The sequence below is a fragment of the Macaca fascicularis genome, chromosome 2 (genome assembly GCF_037993035.2).
Source record: "Macaca fascicularis isolate 582-1 chromosome 2, T2T-MFA8v1.1".
In the NCBI taxonomy this organism is placed as follows: Eukaryota; Metazoa; Chordata; class Mammalia; order Primates; family Cercopithecidae; genus Macaca; species Macaca fascicularis.
The window spans coordinates 92,345,367-92,366,209 of NC_088376.1; the positions used below are offsets into that span (position 1 = coordinate 92,345,367).

At 38.8% G+C, this 20,843-nt stretch overlaps 1 non-coding gene across 1 annotated transcript; it reads left to right on the forward strand.

Moving 5' to 3' along the window:
• The first annotated feature begins 16,399 nt into the window (after positions 1–16,399).
• Positions 16,400–16,534, forward strand: LOC123572054 (U8 small nucleolar RNA). Its single transcript, XR_006696394.2, has one exon. It is a non-coding gene; the product is annotated as a U8 small nucleolar RNA (small nucleolar RNA).
• Positions 16,535–20,843: the final 4,309 nt, after the last annotated feature.

Genomic DNA, 20,843 nt, shown 5'->3' on the forward strand with positions numbered 1-20,843 from the left:
ATCACTTGAATCCAGGAGGCAGAGGTTGCAGTGAACCGAGATCACACCACTGCAATCCAGCCTGGGTGATGGAGTGAGACCCTGTCTCTCTCTCTCTCTCTCTCTCTCTCTCACACACACACACACACACACACACACACACCCCAGTAGAAAATTAGAATTAAATTATTATTGGTCAGAAATAATATAATCCTTAAAATCTACAGATGATAATGATAAGGAAGGACAAAGAGTGACCTAGTCAAATGGTATGAGTCTCAAAGGACTCACAAAGTTTCCAGTTTCCCAGAAGTACTTTGCAGAAGCAGTTTTGAGCTCTAGCAGCCTTTTCCTTTGGGGCTAGCAAGTAGTTGTCTCCATCCAGAAATACTGGAATCCATTTCCATCATACCTATTCTCAAAATATGCTGATAAATTTAACTTCAATTTTAGTATCCTACCTCTCAAAAATAGGGTAAGGCATGGCACCTTAATTATTACCCAGGTTGGTATGTTTATGTGCTAGGCTAAATTTGGTAACTTTCCTCAAGATCCCAGGGCTAAACAGAAGAAACCCTTGACATCTGCAAGGGATAAGTCTTGGTTTCTTGGATAATTCCCAATTCTGGACTATAATAGCAGCAAATAATTTTCCCCATAAATCGCACCACAGAATGGTTTTACAAGAATTATTATAAGTATAGTGGAAAATAGAAAACAACAAAGCCACAAGAAATAATAAATAATAATATTAGCTAACATTGATTTTCTATATGCTTGATATACTTTACTCGTATTAACTTTTTTAATACTTGCAAAAATGCTGAATTATAGTTTAAGCTCTCCCACCAAATAAATATCTCTCTTCTGCACAGCAATCATATATTGCAGCTTAAATTTATGCCTTAGGAAAATGGCCATTTATTATATGACATTGACCCATCAGAAGGTCTCACAAATGGTTGAGACCAAGAATGAATGCCAAGGCTGATAACACTGATAACCTCCCAGCTGTGGTAGCTACAGGGCTTTCCTTCTGCTTGAGAAAAAAAGCAGAGGGAAAAGTAAAGGGGACTTTCTCTTGCACCTGAAATACCAGCACAGCCACAGCGAGGCAGAGCACCAAGTGGGCTCTTGGCATTCCCAATTCCAGGACTTGACTCCTGGATGGTGTATTAGTCTGTTTTCTTACTGCTATAAAGACATACCTGAGACTGGGTAATTTACAGAGAAAAGAGGTTTAATTGACCCACAGTTCTGCAAGCTGTGTAGAAGGCATGGCCGGAGAGTCCTCAGGAAACTTAAAATCAGGGCAGAAGGCAAAGGGGAAGCAGGCACAATTTTCACACGGTGGTGCAGGAGAAAGAAAGTGCAAAGGGGGAAGTGCCACACATTTTTGAATCATCAGATCTCATGAGAACCCACTATCATGAGAACGGCAAGGGGAAAATCCATTCCATGATCCACTCATCTCCACCAGATCCCTCTCCAACACTGGGGATTACAATTGAATATGAGATTTGGGTGGGACACAGAGCCAAACCATATCAGATGGCATTTCTGGACCTGCCCTGGTCCAGAGTGGAGCCCACTGTCCTGAAAGGTAAGTCTAAGGCCAGGCAACATGCATCAAAAGTTGACTTAATAGCCTTTGGGACTTAAGGGAACATTGGTTGGTAGTCTGGCCATCTCTTTGTCGCCTGGGGTGGTGGTGTCTACAGGGTGAGGCTCCTCTGCCTTTAAAAAGAGGAGGGAAGGGTGGGAGGACTGCATCTTGTGGTTTGAGTGCAAGCTCAGCTGCAATAAAATAGAACACCAGGTAGACTTCTAAGGTTTTTTTTTACTCTAGTCCCTGACTCTCAGACAGCTACTTTGGACCCACCCAGGGCCTGGGGCACCTTGCCTCCCTGAAGGGAAAGATACAGGCCTGGCTTTCTTTGCCACTTGCTGATTGTAGAGCCCCAGGATTTTGAGGGGACATAGACAGTAGCCAGAAGGTAGCTACAGCAGGCCTTGGGCAAGACCCAGTGCTGTGCTGGCTTCAGGTCTGATCCAGCACAGTCATGGTGGTCACCACACGGGTGCTGTGTCACTCCACTCCTAGCTTTAGGTGGGTCAGAACAAAGACAGACTCTGTTTGTTTGGGGTAAAGGAAAGGAAGGGAAGAAACAAGAATGTCTGCCCGGTAATCCAGAGAATTCTCCCAGATCTTGTCCAAGAACATCAAGACAGTACCTCTACGAGTCTGCAAGTGCCACAGCATTACTGAGGCCCCCTAAAGTAAATACAGCTTAGATTACAACACCCAAGTCCTTTTAGATATCTGAAAAACCTTTCCAAAAAGGACAGCTAAAAATAACTCAAGACAGTGAAGACTACAATAAATACCTAACTCTTCAATCCCAGACACTGAAGAACATCTACTAGCATCAACACCGTCCAGGAAAACATGACTTCACCCAATGAACTAAATAAGCACCAGGGAGCAATCTTAGAGAAACAGAGATATTTGACTTTTCAGGCAGAGAATTCAAAATATCTGGGTTGAGGAAACAAAAAGAAATTAAAGATAACACAGAGAAGGAATTCAGAATGTTATCGGATAAATTTGATAGCAGACAAGCAGACAAAGAGATTGAAATAATTAAAAGAATCAAGCAGAAATTCTAGAGTTGAAAAATGCAATTGCCACACCGAAGAATGCATCACAGTCCTTTAATAACAGAATGGATTAAGCAAGGGAAAGAATTGGTGAGCTTCAACACAGGCTATTGGAAAATACAGGTCAGATGAGGCAAAAAAAAAAAAAGTAAAAAACAATAAAGCACACCTACGGGATCAAGAAAATAGCTTCAAAAGCACAAATTTAAAAGTTATCAGCCCTAAAGAGGAGGTAGAGAAAGAGATGGGGTAAAACGTTTATTCAATGGCAGAATAACAGAGAACTTCCCAAACCTAGAGAAAGATATCGGTATCCAAGTACAAGATGGTTATAGAACACCAAGCAGATTTAGCCAAAAGGCGACTACCTCAAGGCATTTAATAATGAAACTCCCAAAGGTCAAGGATAAAGGGTCCGAAAAGCAGCAAGAGAAAAGAAACAAATAACATAAAATGAAGCTCCAATAGGTCAGTGTGATAGTAGGCTTCTCAGTGGAAACCTTACCATTCAGGAGAGAGTGGCATGACATATTTAAAGTGCTGAAGGAAAAAAACTTTTACCCTACAATAGCATATCCAGCTAAAGTATCTTTGAAACATGAAGGAGAAACGAAGACTTTCACAAACAAAAGCTGAAAGATTACATTAATACCAGACATGTCCTACAAAAAATGCTAAACGTAGTACTTCAGTGGAAAAAAAAAAAAGGATATTAATGAGTGATAAATAATCATCTTGATGGCAGTGGCTTCTGCCATGATGCTGGCTGCAGCAGGGAAGCATGGCTGGGGCTGCACACTCCATGGAGCTGGTGGGAGCCCTGCCCCTTCTGAGCCGGGGCAGGAGCTCCCTGGGTGTCACTGCAGCCACCCAAAGGCAACTGCAGACCCAGGCCTCCCGCTCTATGGAGCAGGCAGGAGCCACAGCCACCCAAACTGCTGCTGTGGATCTGAGCCTCCCTGTGCTCTGGGAGAGGGGCTGGGAATAGGCAGGATCTGACCTCCAAGGTGCAGCTGCAGCTGCAGGACCCTCGACTGCAGACTTGGACCTCTGGTTCATGGATTAGGTGGGAGCCACAGACAAGCAGGAGCCCCACCCCTTCCGAGTTGGCAGAGCGAGAGCTCCCGGGTGCAGCTGTATTCTGCCTCCCAGGCACAGGAACCTGGGCATCTCTGCAGCCTGCACCCTCGGGGGCCCCAGAAAGGAACCCCTCAATCCCTGCAGGCTTTGGGGTATCTTCTCCTGCTGCCTGACCTCTCTCCACTCCTGTAACCTGTTCTAATCTCTGAGCAGGGAATTGGGGCCAAGCCCCAAGGGCCATGAATGGCAGCTGGAGACAGATTGATTCCTGGGCAGAAGAACGCAGGTCCCCAGTAAGGCCCCATCTTTAGGCCAGGGAGGGCCTGAAGGCTGGGGGCTGGAGTGCCAGACCCACAGACCGAAGAGGGGTCTCCTGGTGCCTTTTCCAGGCTGCCCATGGCCACCCATGGACTAACTGGAACACATTTCCTCCTTTCTGAGGTCCATAAAATTCCTGGGCTCAGCCAGAGCAGAGCTGAGGATGACCAGAGGATAAAGAGGGCAGAGAGACAATGGGAAAACCAGCTGCAGAGAGGAACGACACTCTGCTGAGAGCTGCAGATGACAGGACAACCAGTTGCAGAGAGGAGCTACCCTCTCTGCTGAGAGCTGCAGAGGTGACCTGCCAGCAGAGAGGAGCCACCCTCTCCAAGGCCTCATATCTGCTGTGAGCTACAGACATCAGGATGACCAGTAGCAGAGAGTAGCTACCCTCTCCAGGGCCTCCTCACTGCTGAGAACTGAACACTTGACAGTAATCTGCCCACAGAGAGAAGCTACCCACTGCAGGTCTCCTATGAGGTGTTGTAACACTCAATAAAGCTCATCATCTTGTTCACTCTTCACTTGTCTGCATACCTCATTCTTCCCGGACAACGTGGGACAAGAACTTGGGCAAAGGCACTGCAGTCACAGAGGTTTCTGGCCAGAAAATCGACACCCTAAAGATCTAATAACAATCTGAGGGTACAAAACTCACTATAAGAGTAAGTACACAGAAAAACACAGAATATTGTAACACTGGAACTCTTATCCTAAGTAGAAAGACTAAACAACGAACCAATCTAAAATAATAACTACAACATTCCAAGACATAACGAGTACAATAAAATATCAACAGAAACAACAAAAGTTAAAAATTGAGGGGATGAAGCTAAGGCATAGAGTTTTTAATAGTTTTCTTTTTCCTTGCTTGTTTAGGCAAATAGTGTTAAGTTGTTATCTGGTTAAAATATTAGGTTATAAGATAGATTTACAAACCTCATGGTAACCTCAAGCCAAAAACATACAGTGGATACACAAAAAATAAAAAGCAAGAAAACTAAATTATATTACCAGAGAAAATCACCTTCACTAGAGGAAGATGGGAATGAAACAAAGAAGGAAGAGAAGACCACAGAGCAACCAGAAAACAAATAACAAAATGGCAGGAGTAAGTCCTTACTTATCAATAATAACATTGAATGAATGTAAAACTATAATAAGATATCATCTCACCCCAGTTAAAATGGCTTATATCCAAAAGATGGGCAATAAAAAATGCTGGCAGGGATGTAGAGAAAAAGGAACCCTTGTACTCTGTTGAATGTAAATTAGTACAACCCACTATGGAGAACAGTTTTGAGGCTCCTCAGAAAACTAAAATTTAGCTACTGTGTGATTCAGCAATTCCACTGCTGGGTATGTACCCAAAAGAAAGAAAATCAGTATATCAAAGAGATATCTGCACTCCTCTGTTTGTTGCAGCACTGTTTACAATAGCTAAGATTTGGAAGCAACCTAAGTGTCCATCAACAGACGAATAGATAAAGAAAACATGGAACATATACACAATGAAGTACTATTCAACAATAAACAAGAATGAGATCCAGTCATTTGCAACAACATGGATGGAACTGGAGATCATTATGTTAAGAAAAGTAAGGCAGGCAAAGACAAGCATTGCATGTTCTTATTTGTGGAATCTGAAAATCTAAACAATTGAAATCATGGACATAGAAAGTACAAGGATGGTTACCAGAGGCTGGAAAGGGTATTGGAGGGCTGGAGGGAGGTAAGGATGGTTAATGGGTACAAAAGAATAGAAAGAATAAATAAGACATATGATTTGATAGCACAATAGGGTGATTATAATCAATAATAACTTAACTGTACATTTTAAAATAACTTATAAAGTATAATTGGTTTGTTTGTAATTCAAAGGATAAATGCTTGAGGGAATGGATACTCCCATTCTCTATGGTATGCTTATTTCACATTGCATGCCTGTATCAAACATCGCATGTATCCCATGAATATATACACCTACTATGTACCCACAGATATTTTTAAAACTTTAAAACTTAAATTTTTTAAAAAAATAAAAGCACATTAGATTGGTAGAACAAAAGATCTGGGTCAGACATTGTACAAACACAGCCTTATAGGTCCAGTCTTCTCTACATGTGTGTTTTGTTTGACTCACACTGTTTTTGCTTTTGTTTTTGCTCATTGTATTTTTCAATTAAAATATTTTACATATAATTCTGAATTCCCAACTTTTACTTAAAAAGCTGATGAGGCGAGTCACAGTGGCTTACACCTGTAATCCTAGCACTTTGGGAGGCCAGGGAGGGTGGATTGCTTGAGCTCAGGACTTTGAGACCAGCCTGGACAACATGACAAAACCACATCTCTACAAAAACACAAAAATTAGCGGGTGTCGTGGCATGCATGCCTTAGTCCCAGCTTCTTCGGGGGCTGAGGTGGGAGGATCACTTGAGCCCGGGAAGCAGAGTTTGCAGTGAGCCAAGATCGCACCACTGCATTCCAGCCTGAGTGAGACCCTGTCTCACAAAATTAAAAATTTTAAAAAATTTAAAAATCAAAGGCAGATGATCTGTCTATACTGAGCCCTCATTTTCACATATAAATAGTTTCAACTGTGTGGCAGTGACCTTTCCCCATGCTATTTACCACATTTCCCATGACCTCCTTTTATGTTATATTTTATGAAGCTACATTGTTTCTTACTTGGCCTTTCTAACAGTTGACTCTGTGACCATTGACCAAACTTCGTTTTTTCCTTTCCTTTTTTTTTTTGAGATGGAGTCTCACTGTGTCGCCCATTCTGGAGTGCAGTGGCGCAATCTCGGCTCATTGCAAGCTCTGCCTCCTGGGTTCACGCCATTCTCCTGCCTCAGCCTCCCGAGTAGCTGGGACTATAGGCGCCCGCCACTACGCTTGCCTAATTTTTTTGTATTTTTAGTAGAGACGGGGTTTCATAGTGTTAGCCAGGATGGTCTCCATCTCCTGACCTCATGATCCGCCCGCCTCGGCCTCCCAAAGTGCTGGAATTACAGGCGTGAACCACCGCGCCCGGCCCATTGACCAAACTTCTAACAAATATTGTGCCACCAACAAGCTGATTGACCTCAAACAAGTTAATAAATCTCTTTTGGACTCAATGTCTTCATATGACATTGGAGGAAGGGGTCTTAGGGCAGTTGACATCCTCACCTCTAAATTCTTCAGACTCTGCTATTTATTCTAAAATTTAGAATGCTCATTTGTTAGAAGTAGATTGCCTGCTGTAACTTCTACTATCAGTGAAATCATCTTGTGACTATCATTAAAATAAATTTAAAAATAGTTCTATTAATGCTTTTAGTCACCAGAAAAGAATTCACTAATTTAGGAGCACTAAAGAGAAATATACTTCAATCTCAAAGCCCTCAAAATGGCTTATCTGATGTCAGACTTGATTTGGAAAATTTTGACTGAACAGCTTCTGTTTATAACTTGGGGGCTGTTGACCTCAGTTAGATTACAGCTGATATTGCCTATTTAAAGCCCAAATAAATATTAAAGAGAAGAGAAAGATGGGGGTGTATTCATTTTCTTCAATTAAATCTTCCACACAACTGATTGAGGAAGTAATTTTCTCAGTAGTCACCCAAACTTTCTTTGCCATAATTACTCTGCATTGTCTAATTTGGATTTGTTTTCAATCTACTCTTTCAAAAAAGTCACTGAGTACTTTCTTTACTAGTACTTCCTACTTTATGTCATGTTCTCAAAGGCGTGTTATGTATTCACTGGATCATACCAGAACAATTGTGAATCCATCAAATTATTCTGGGATCATAAAGAATACAAGGTAAGATTTTTCCAATAACAAAATATTTAAAAGGCAAACTGGTAGGTGTATTAATTGTGCTTCTTAAGCTTGTCATTACAGAAGTTCCTTTTTATTTATCCAAGTGAGAAAAGTGTAAGGTCTTGTCACTCACAGTGTGGTGTGTGAACAGCTACATCAGCTTTCTCTGGGAGATTGTTAGGCAAGCAGAATCTCACACTCTAACCCTGTTGCACTAAAACTCATGGTTTAGAGTGAGAGTAGATCATGGCCAAGAAGAATCCTCCAGTGATAATTCTCTCCCACCCGCCCTGGCAGGAACAGCAAATTGAACAACTATACACACAAGAAAGCACTTTCATAAGAACCAAATTCACAGTACCTGGTTTTAACATCATACCGGATGAGAAAGGGAAAGAGAGTATTGAAATCAGAATGGATTAAAGACAAATATTTGACCTCAAACTACGAAACTACTAAAAGAAAACATTAGGGAAATTCTCCAGGACATTGGACTGGGCAAGGATTTATTGTGTAATACTCCAAAGCACAGGCAACCCAAGCAAAAATGGACAAATGAGAACACATCAAGTTAAAGAGCTTCTGCACAGCAAAGAAAACAATCAACAAAATGAAGAAACAACCCACAGAATGGGAAAAAATATTTGCAAACTATTTATCTGACAAGGGATTAATAACCAGAATATGTAAGGAGCTTGAACAACTCAATAGGAAAAAAACTAATAATCCAATTTAAAAATGGGCAAAAGATTTGGACATTTCTCAAAAAAAGACATACAAATGGCAAACATGTATGTGGAAAGGTGCTCAACATCACCGATCATCAGAGAAATACAAATCAAATGAGATATTATTATCTCACCCCAGTTAAAATGGATTATATCCAAAAGACAGACAGTAACAAATGCTGGTGAGAATGTAAAGAAAAAGGAACCCTCATACACTGTTGGTGGGAATGTAAATTAGTACAGCCACAATGGAGAACAATACAGAAGTTTCTCAGATAACTAAAAAGATAACTACTATACGATCCAGCAATCCTGCTGCTAGGTATACGCTCAAAAGAAAGTCAGTAAATCAAAGAGATATACTTTTATTTTATAATAAGCACTGCCATGCGTTTATTGCACTGCCATGCTTATTCACAATAGCCAAGATTTGGAAGCAACCTAAATGTCCATCAGCAGATGAATGGAAAAAGAAAATGTGGTACATATACACAACAGAGTACTATTCAATCATTAAAATGTAGGAGATTCTGTCATATGCAACATGCATGGAACTGGAGGACATTATGTTAAGTGAAATAAGCCAGGCACAGAAAGATAGACTTCACATGTTCTCATTCATTTGTGGGAGGTAAAAATTAAAACAATTAAATTCACGGAGATAGAGCATAGAATGATGATTACCAGAGGCTGCTAAGAATAGTGCAGGGCAGGGAGGGACCCTGCCTGGTTAATGGGTACAAAAATATAGTTAGATAGAATTAATAAGATCTAGTATTTGATAGCACAACAGGGTGATTACAGTCAAGAAAACTTGTTATAGATTTTTAAACAACTACAGGAGTATATAAATGGGATGTTTGTAACACAAAGAAATGATAAATGCTTGAGGTGATGGATACCTTATTTGCCCTAATGTGATTTTTTTTTAATTTTTCTTTTTTATTTCAATTGGTTTTGGGGGAACAGGTGGTGTTTGGTTACATGGGTAATAATGATTTTGGTGCACCCATCACCTGAGCAGGTGTAGAGTAACTGTACCTGATGTGTAGTATTTTATCCCTCACCCCCTCCTGCCCTTTGCCTCAGTCCCCAAAGTCCATTGTATCATTCTTTGCATCCTCATAGCTTAGCCCCCACTTGCAAGTGAGAACATAGGATATTTGGTTTTCTATTCCTGAGTTACTTCACTTAGAATAATGGTCTCCAATTCCATCCAGGTTGTTGTAAATGCCATTATTTTTATTCCTTTTCATGGCTGAGTAGTATTCCATGGGGGTGTGTGTGTGTGTGTGTGTGTGTGTGTGTGTGTGTGTATATACATATATGTGTGTGTGTGTGTGTATGTGTGTGTATATATATATATATCACATTTTCTTTATCCACTTATTGATTGACGGGCATTTGAGCTGGTTCCATATTTTTATAATTGCTAATTGTGCTGTTATAATCATGTGCGTGCACATATCTTTTTTGTGTAATGATCTCTTTTCTTTTGGGTAGATACCCAGGAGTTGGATTGCTGGATCAAATGATAGATCTACTTTTGGTTATTTAAGGAATCTTCACAGTGGAAAGGAAACTACTAGTGGTGGTACCAGTTTACATTCCCACCAGCAGTGTAAAAGTGTTCCCTTTTCACCACATCCACGCCAATATCTATTTTTTTATTATTATTATGGACATTCGCGCAGGAGTGAGGTGATATCACACTGTGGTTTTGATTTGAATTTCCTTGATAATTAGTGATGTTGAGCATTTTTTATATGTTTGTTGGCCATTTGTATGATTTCTTTTGAGAATTGTCTATTCATGTCCTTAGCCCACTTTTTGATGAGATTGTTTTTTCTTGCTGATTTGAGTTCCTTATAGATTCTGGATATTAACTCTTTGTTGGATGCACAGTTTGCAAAGACTTTCTCCCATTCTGTGGTTTGTCTATTTACTCTGCTAACAATTTCTTCTGCTGCGCAGAAGTTTTTTAGTTTAATTATGTCCCATTTATTTATCTTGGTTTTTGTTGCATTTGCCTTTGGGTTCTTGGTCATAAAGTCTTTGCCTAAGCCAATGTCTAGAAGAGTTTTTCCAATGTTATCTTATAGAATTTTTATGGTTTCAGGTCTTAGATTTAAGTCTTTGATCCATTTTGAGTTGATTTTTGTATAAGGTGAGAGATGAGGATCCAGTTTCATTCTTCTACATGTGGCTTGCCAATTATCCCAGCACCATTTGTTAAATTTTCCACACTTTATGTTTTTGTTGCTTTGTTGAAGATCAGTTGGCGTAAGTATGTGGCTTTATTTCTGGGTTCTTTATTCTGTTTCATTGGCCTATGTGCCTATTTTTATACCAGTACCATGCTGTTTTGGTGACTCTAGCCTTATAGTGTATTTTGAAGTCAAGTAATGTAATGAATGCTTTCAGATTTGTTCTTTTTGCTTAGTCATGTTTTGGCTATGCAGGCTCTTTTTTGATACCATATAAATTTTAGAATTATTTTTCTAGTTCTGTGAAGAATGATGGTATTTTGATGGGAACTGCATTAATTCATATATTGCTTTTGGCAGTTTGGTCACTTTCACAATATTGATTCTGTCCATCCATGAGCATATTTGTTCCATTTGTTTGTATCATCTGATTTCTTTCATCAGTGTTTTGTAGTTTTCCTTGCAGAGGTCTTTCACCTCCTCGGTTAGGTATATTCCTAAGTATTTTATTTCTTTTTTTTAAATTAATTTATTATTTTTATTATACTTTAAGTTCTAGGGTACATGTGCATAACGTGCAGGTTTGTTATATATGTATACTTGTGCCATGTTGGTGTGCTGCACCCATCAACTCGTCAGCACCCATCAACTCGTCATTTACATCAGGTATAACTCCCAATGCAATCCCTCCCCCCTCCCCCCTCCCCATGATAGGCCCCGGTGTGTGATTTCCCCTTCCCGAGTCCAAGTGATCTCATTGTTCAGTTCCCACCTATGAGTGAGAACATGCGGTGTTTGGTTTTCTGTTCTTGTGATAGTTTGCTAAGAATGATGGTTTCCAGCTGCATCCATGTCCCTACAAAGGACACAAACTCATTCTTTTTTATGGCTGCATAGTATTCCATGGTGTATATGTGCCACATTTTCTTAATCCAGTCTGTCACTGATGGACATTTCGGTTGATTCCAAGTCTTTGCTATTGTGAATACTGCCGCAATAAACATACGTGTGCATGTGTCTTTATAGCAGCATGATTTATAATCCTTTGGGTATATACCCAGTAATGGGATGGCTGGGTCATGTGGTACATCTAGTTCTAGATCCTTGAGGAATCGCCATACTGTTTTCCATAATGGTTGAACTAGTTTACAATCCCACCAACAGTGTAAAAGTGTTCCTATTTCTCCACATCCTCTCCAGCACCTGTTGTTTCCTGACTTTTTAATGATTGCCATTCTAACTGGTGTGAGATGGTATCTCATTGTGGTTTTAATTTGCATTTCTCTGATGGCCAGTGATGATGAGCATTTTTTCATGTGTCTGTTGGCTGTATGAATGTCTTCTTTTGAGAAATGTCTGTTCATATCCTTTGCCCACTTTTTGATGGGGTTGTTTGTTTTTTTCTTGTAAATTTGTTTGAGTTCTTTGTAGGTTCTGGATATTAGCCCTTTGTCAGATGAGTAGATTGCAAAAATTTTCTCCCATTCTGTAGGTTGCCTGTTCACTCTGATGGTAGTTTCTTTTGCTGTGCAGAAGCTCTTTAGTTTAATTAGATCCCATTTGTCAATTTTGGCTTTTGCTGCCGTTGCTTTTGGTGTTTTAGACATGAAGTCTTTCCCCATGCCTATGTCCTTAATGGTGCTACCTAAGGGCAGCCAGAGAGAAAGGTCGGGTTACCCACAAAGGGAAGCCCATCAGACTAACAGCAGATCTCTCGGCAGAAACTCTACAAGCCAGAAGAGAGTGGGGGCCAATATTCAACATTCTTAAAGAAAAGAATTTTCAACCCAGAATTTCATATCCAGCCAAACTAAGTTTCATAAGTGAAGGAGAAATAAAATCCTTTACAGATAAGCAAATGCTTAGAGATTTTGTCACCACCAGGCCTGCCTTACAAGAGACCCTGAAGGAAGCACAAAACATGGAAAGGAACAACCGGTACCAGCCATTGCAAAAACATGCCAAAATGTAAAGACCATTGAGGCTAGGAAGAAACTGCATCAACTAACGAGCAAAATAACCAGTTAATATCATAATGGCAGGATCAAGTTCACACATAACAATCTTAACCTTAAATGTAAATGGACTAAATGCTCCAATTAAAAGACACAGACTGGCAAACTGGATAAAGAGTCAAGACCCATCAGTCTGCTGTATTCAGGAGACCCATCTCACATGCAGAGACATACATAGGCTCAAAATAAAGGGATGGAGGAAGGTCTACCAAGCAAATGGAGAACAAAAAAAAGCAGGGTTTGCAATACTAGTCTCTGATAAAACACACTTGAAACCATCAAAGATCAAAAGAGACAAAGAAGGCCATTACATAATGGTAAAGGGATCAATTCAACAGGAAGAGCTAACTATCCTAAAAATATATGCACCCAATACAGGAGCACCCAGATTCATAAAGCAAGTCCTTAGAGACTTACAAAGAGACTTAGACTCCCATACAATAATAGTGGGAGACTTAAACACTCCACTGTCAACATTAGACAGATCAACGAGACAGAAAGTTAACAAGGATATCCAGGAATTGAACTCAGCTCTGCAGCAACCAGACCTAATAGACATCTATAGAACTCTCCACCCCAAATCAACAGAATATACATTCTTCTCAGCACCACATTGCACTTATTCCAAAATTGACCGCATAATTGGAAGTAAAGCACTCCTCAGCAAATGTAAAAGAACAGAAATTATAACAAACTGTCTCTCAGACCACAGTGCAATCAAACTAGAACTCAGGACTAAGACACTCAATCAAAACCGCTCAACTACATGGAAACTGAACAACCTGCTCCTGAATGACTACTGGGTACATAACGAAATGAAGGCAGAAATAAGGATGTTCTTTGAAACCAATGAGAACAAAGATACAACATACCAGAATCTCTGGGACACATTTAAAGCAGTGTGTAGAGGGAAATTTATAGCACTAAATGCCCACAAGAGAAAGTAGGAAAGATCTAAAATTGACACTCTAACATCACAATTAAAAGAACTAGCGAAGCAAGAGCAAACGCATTCAAAAGCTAGCAGAAGGCTAGAAATAACTAAGATCAGAGCAGAACTGAAGGAGATAGAGACACAAAAAACCCTCCAAAAAAATCAATGAATCCAGGAGTTGGTTTTTTGAAAAGATCAACAAAATTGACAGATCGTTAGCAAGACTAATAAAGAAGAAAAGAGGGAAGAATCAAATAGATGCAATAAAAAATGATAAAGGGGATATCACCACCGACCCCACAGAAATACAAACTACCATCAGAGAATACTATAAACACCTCTACGCAAATAAACTAGAAAATCTAGAAAAAAAATGGATAATTTCCTGGACACTTACACTCTTCCGAGACTAAACCAGGAAGAAGTTGAATCCCTGAATAGACCAATAGCAGGCTCTGAAATTGAGGCAATAATTAATAGCCTACCAACCAAAAAAAGTCCAGGAACAGATGGATTCACAGCTGAATTCTACCAGAGGTACAAAGAGGAGGTGGTACCATTCCTTCTGAAACTATTCCAATCAATAGAAAAAGAGGGAATCCTCCCTAAATCATTTTATGAGGCCAACATCATCCTGATACCAAAGCCTGGCAGAGACACAACAAAAAAAGAGAATTTTAGACCAATATCCCTGATGAACATCGATGCAAAAATCCTCAGTAAAATACTGGCAAACCGGATCCAGCAGCACATCAAAAAGCTTATCCACCATGATCAAGTGGGCTTTATCCCTGGGATGCAAAGCTGGTTCAACATTCGCAAATCAGTAAACGTAATCCAGCATATAAACAGAACCAAAGACAAGAACCACATGATTATCTCAATAGATGCAGAAAAGGCTTTTGACAAAATTCAACAGCCCTTCATGCTAAAAATGCTCAATAAATTCGGTATTGATGGAACATACTTCAAAATAATAAGAGCTATTTATGACAAACCCACAGCCAATATCATACTGAATGGGCAAAAACTGGAAAAATTCCCTTTGAAAACTGGCACAAGACAGGGATGCCCTCTCTATTCCTAAGTATTTTGATTTTTTTGCAGCTATTGTAAAATGGGTTGAATTCTTGATTTGATTCTCAGCTTGGTCACTGTTGGTATATAGCAGGACTACTGATTTGTATACATTAATTTTGTATTCTAAAATTTTACTGATTTATCAGTTTCTGCCCTGATGTGATTATTATGCGTTGTATGCATATCAAAATAACTCATGTACCCCATAAATATACACACCTACTATGTATACACAAAAATTAAAAATAATTTTTTTTTAAACTCTACAGTTTAACAAGACCCCCTGGTGATTTATGTGTAGATCATAATTGGAGAAGCTAAGGTTTGAGTATGTCCCCCAAAACTCATGTGCTGGAAGCTTAATCCTCATTACAACATTGTTGGGAGATAAGGCCTAATGATTAGTGGTGGTTAGACCATGAGGGCTTTACCCTCATGAATGGAGTAATGTCATTATCACTGTAGTGGGTGAGTTATCACAGGAATGGTTTCCTTACAAAAGGATAATTTTGGCCCCTTTTTCTCTCATGTGCCCTCTCTTTGTGCTTCTGTCATGGGATGATACAGCAATAAATCCCTTGCCAGACAATCTTGGACTTCCCAGTCTCCAGAACCTTAAGCTAATACATTTCTGTCTATAAATTATTTAGTGTGCAGTAGCATGTTATAGCAACACAAAACAGAGAAGCATTGGTTTGGGGCACAATGGAAGAGTAATGTGTAAGCCTGAGCTCTAATCCTGATTCTGCCACTTACTAGCCACACTAAATTTTACCTTAGTTTCTTCATCTTAAAAGTGAGATTAAGTAATAACCCCCAGGGATGTTCGGTGATTTTATTTCATTGCATCTGAAGGCCAGAGTAATCCCTCAATAAATATTTGTCAAATCTAGCTACAAAAAAAGTTGGAACCATTTAGTAACCCACTATTAGAGGGAAAAACCCTATTAAAAACCCCTAAAAACCTATTAAAAACCCCTAAAATATCTGTCAAATCTAGCTACAAAAAAGTTGGAACCATTTAGTAACCCCTTTAACTTCTACTTTGAAGTTAAAACTCAAATGTATTTTTACATAGAGTTATTCCCCATGAGTTGAATCTGCTCATTTTTATTAAAATGTATAATTAGTTTCTTTGATGTTTCTTCTTAAATTCTCAAATGGAGACTGAAAAAGAAATGGTTTCTTCTCCTTCCCTCTATCTTCCTTCAATTTATCTTTCCTCTAAACACAAAAGAAGGGGAGAACCCTAAATAGAAAAAAAAATCAAATGAGCACAATAGCAATTTTTCAGAACTTCAAAATGCATGTACGTAAATTAAACTCTTTCAAAGCTGCACATGTAGCGCTAAACAGGCCCTTCTGTTAAATGGTTAAATAACAAGACAAGAACACAAAGCAAACTTGTACATAGCATGTATCCAATGTCTGTTCTTTGAACAGAACCCTTGATCTGTTCAAAGGGAAATGGCAGCAAGATAGCCAAAGAGCAGAAGCTTGCCAAACTAAATAAAGAAAATCAAGACAGAGAGCAGGAATAAATGTAACAAAGATACCATAACAATATCTTGGAGTTAGGGTCAGGTGGAATAATTCTTATCTGTTTCTCCTTTTGAAGGGCAGATTAGAACATGATAATTGGAGTTCACATGATACGTGATTAAAGTCTCTGGATAATCACAACTTACAATATCCTGATTATTCCACCTTATTCTTCCTGAAAAAAAGATATATTAGAGGTATATGGCTAAAATATGGGATGTGGGTGATCAATAGCCACAAGGAGCACCCGATGTCAGACTCTTTGATTAATCTGGGACCCCAGGTTTTGAAATAAGGACCAAAGCTACAAACTGTAAAATAGTAAATTGTGTCTGTAATATGAAAGAAACTGCTCTTCCAATTTTGGTTAATGATTGGTTTTTTTCTACATAAATGATTATCTCATCAACCAAATTAGTAGGATTTTTTAAATTCATTGTATAAAATATAGTTTAACTCAAGTGACTCTCTAGTTACAACCTGCTTGTGGATCTTAAGTATAGCTACTTCAATCCTTTTTGCCAACGCCACTAGATTAATAGTTCTACCAAATGGCAAGGCTTCTATCGTTTCTGATGTCTCTTAGATACTCCAAAGTGGATGGGGACTATCTCACATAATTTTTACACAGCTTCCTGTGTCTCTGCTATCCTTATGCTCTGGCACTTTACATTCCTCTTAGCTAATTCTGCTTGGCATAGAACCCACATGGTGTCGATGGCCTTTGACATCATTGGGAGTGTCTATCTTCTCAAATTCTGATGCTTGGGATGACATCCTACCTGCCTCCAAGTCCCTGTCATAAACGCCACCTGATACTTTATTCTGGTCACCAATACATTGGTGTTAACCCAACCTTGACCTCCAGTCCTCACCTCTCTCTGACTGGTAGAGAAACGATGTCCATATTTTCATCCCTTCCATGAGAAGGAAGAAGGAATCTGACAGCAGAAATGTTTGGGCTCATAGTAATAAATTGCTTTTAACTTCCACACATTAACTATCTCTTTTCCAGGGTCATAAGTGACCACAGAAGTCTGAGCTGTGTAAATTTAAAAGCAGCCTCACATTTGTACCCTACATCAATTCTCTCTTCTCATTGTGACAGGCTCTTTCATTTGTTGCGGTAATTCTTTTCTCTTAGGAACCCCTTTGTCTCTTATTTTACTCTGGTTTCCTTTGAAGATTTTAATGAAGCCACTTTCTATCCTTCACAAATGTCAGTAAGAGTCTGACCCTGATGTCAGACAAAGCCAGAGGTGGAGTTAGAAGTTATGAGGTAGACTGACAGTAAAGTATTTGATACCTTGATATGTTCAGTCCTGACTTTGCTAGTCCCAAATTTTAAAACTAATTAATAGCACATTTTGAATTATTAGAGACATAACTTTATAATAAAATGGTCCTAGTCGGCATTTTATATGCAAATATGTTCTCAAATATTGAGAGCACTTGTTTCAAGTCTCAGATCAATCTCAATATTACTTGCTAAAAATGTGAAGGTAGGATATGAGCCCAATAATCAGATTACAAAATTCACACCTACCATTAATTCTATTTGCAAATTAACATATGAAATAAGAATACACTCATAGTCTTTAACTTTCAATAATAAACATGTTTCAAGTAAAAGAATCTTGGTAAATATAAAGGCCAATGACTTCATTTTTTTTTATTTTATTTTTTAATGATTTCAACTTTTATTTTAGAAACAGGGGGTACGTGTGCAGGTTTGTTACCTGGTCATATTGCATGACCATATTGCATGATTCTGAGGTTTGGGGTATGATTGATCCCATCACCCAAGTGCTGAGAACAGTACCCAATAGGTAGTTTTTCAACCCATCTCCCTCATCCTTCAAGTAGGCCAGAGTGTCTCTTGGTCCCATCTTTATGTCCCTGAGTACCCAATGTTTAGCTCTAACTTACGAGTGAGAACATGCAATATTTGATTTTCTGTTCCTGTGTTAATTTGTTTATGATAATGGCCTTCAGCTGCATTCATGTTGCTGCAAAGGATGAGATTTCATTCTTTTTTACAGCTACATACTGTTCCATGGTATGTATGTGGCACATTTTCTTTATCCCATCCACTGTGATGGGTGCCTAAGTTGATTCCATGTCTTTGCTACTATGAATGGTGCTGCAATGAACATATGCATGCATGTACCTCTTTGGTAGAGTAACTTATTTTCTTTTGGGTATATACTCAGGAAGGGGATTGCTGAGTTGAATGGTAGTTCAGTCTTGAGTTCTTTGAGAAATCTCCAAACTGCTTTCCACAGTGGCTGAACTAATTTACATTTCCACTAACAGTGTATAAGTGTTCCCTTTCCTCTGCAGCCTCACCAGCATCTGTTGTTTTTTGACTGTTTAGTAACAGCCATTGTGACTGGTGTGAGATGGTATCTCATTGAGGTTTTGATTTTCATTTCCCTAGTGATTAGTGATGTTAAACATTTTTTCACATGCTCATTGGCATTGTGTGTCTTCTTTTGAGAAATGTGTTCATGTCCTTTGCCCATTTTTAATAGGGTTGTTTTTGATTGTTGATCTGTTTAAATTCCTATAGATTCTAAATATTAGACCTTTATCAGAGGCATAGTTTGCAAATGCTTTCTTCCATTCAGTAGGTTGTCTGTTTACTCTGTCAATAGTTATTTTGCTGTGCAGAAGCTATTTATTTTCATTAGGTTCTACTTGTCAACCTTTGGTTTTCTTGCAATTGCTTTTGGGGGCTTTGCCAAAAATTATTTGCCAAGGCTGATATAGAGAAGGGTACCTCCTAGGTTTTCTTCTAGGATTTTTATAGCTTGAGGTCTTATTTTTAAATCTTTAACCCATCTTGAGTTAATCCTTTTTTTTTTTTTAGGAGAAGAGACATTTTTATTTGTTGAGGATGCTCACAGGGGCACTACATGTTTGTCCACTAAGAGAAACCTTTTCTTTTGTACATCTCTGTTGAAACTAACTTAGAAACAGTCTTGTCTCTAAATACACTTTACACAAAAGATAAAGCCCATAGAGTTTCATATGTAATAGGAGACATTTCAAATTGTTAGTGTAAGAAGTGTATTTATGGTCCTGTGTGGGAGTCTAATAATGCCTATTACCTATGGTAGATGCACATGGATATTGACTCATTCTGAATTAGTTAACAAAAGGTAGGCATCCAGTTTCATTTTTCTGCACATGGCTAGCCAGCTATCCCAGCATCACTTATTGAATAGGGATTCCTTTCCCCATTGCTTATTTGTGTTGGCTTTGTCAAAGATCAGATGGTCGCAGGTGTTCAGCTTTATTTCTGGGTTTTTTATTCTGTTCCATTGGTGTAGGTGTCTTTTTTGTGCCAGTACCATGATGTTTTGCTTACTGTAGCCTTATAGCATAATTTGAAGTCAGGTAGCATAATGCCTCCAGCTTTGTTAACTTCCTGGACTAGATGGAGTCACAGACATATTCTATCAGCTACACAAAGAACTGTTATCAATCCTACTGAAACTATTCCAAAAAAATTGAGGAGGAGGGGTTCCTCTCTAACTCATTCTATGAAGCCAGCATCAGCCTGATACCAAAATCTGGCACAGACACAATGAAATAAGAAAACTTCAGGCTAATATTCCTGATGAACATAGATGCAAAATTCCCCAACAAAATACTAGCAAATTAAATCCAGTAGCATACCAAAAAGTTAACACACCCTGATCAAGTAGGCTTTATTCCTGGGATGTACAGCTGGTTCGATATATGCAATCAATAAATGTAATTTACCACATAAACAGAATTAAAAGAAAAAGCCATATGACTACCTCAATAGATGCAGCAAAAGTGTACAATAAAATCCAAAATTCATTGATGATAAAAACCCTCACAGACTAGGCATAAAAGGAACATATCTCAAAATAATAGGAGCCATCTATGAAAAACCCACTGCCAACACCATACTGAACAGGCAAAAGCTGGAACCATTACCCTTGATAACTGGAACAAGAAAAAGATGCCCTCTCCCACCACTCCTGTTCAGTATAGTACTGGAAGTTCTAGCCAGTGCAATCAGGCAAGAGAAAGAAATAAAATGAATTCAGATAGGAAAGTAAGAAGTCAAACTATCTCTTTCACTGATGATATGATTCTATACCTAGAAATCCCTAAAGACTCCACCAAAAGCTCCTATAACTGATAAATGCCTTTAGTAAAGTTTCAGGATACAAAATCAATGTACAAAAATCAGTAGCATTGCTATATATCAATAACATTCAAGCTGAGAGTCAAATCGAGAATACAATCCCATTTACAGTAGCCACACACAAAAAAACTGAAATACCTAAGAACACATTTAACCAAGGAGGTGAAAGATATCTACAAGAAGAACTACAAAACACTGCTGAAAGAAATCAGAGACAACACAAATAAACGGAAAAACATTCCATGCTCATGAATTGGAAGAAACAATATCGTTAAAATGGTCATACTGCCCCC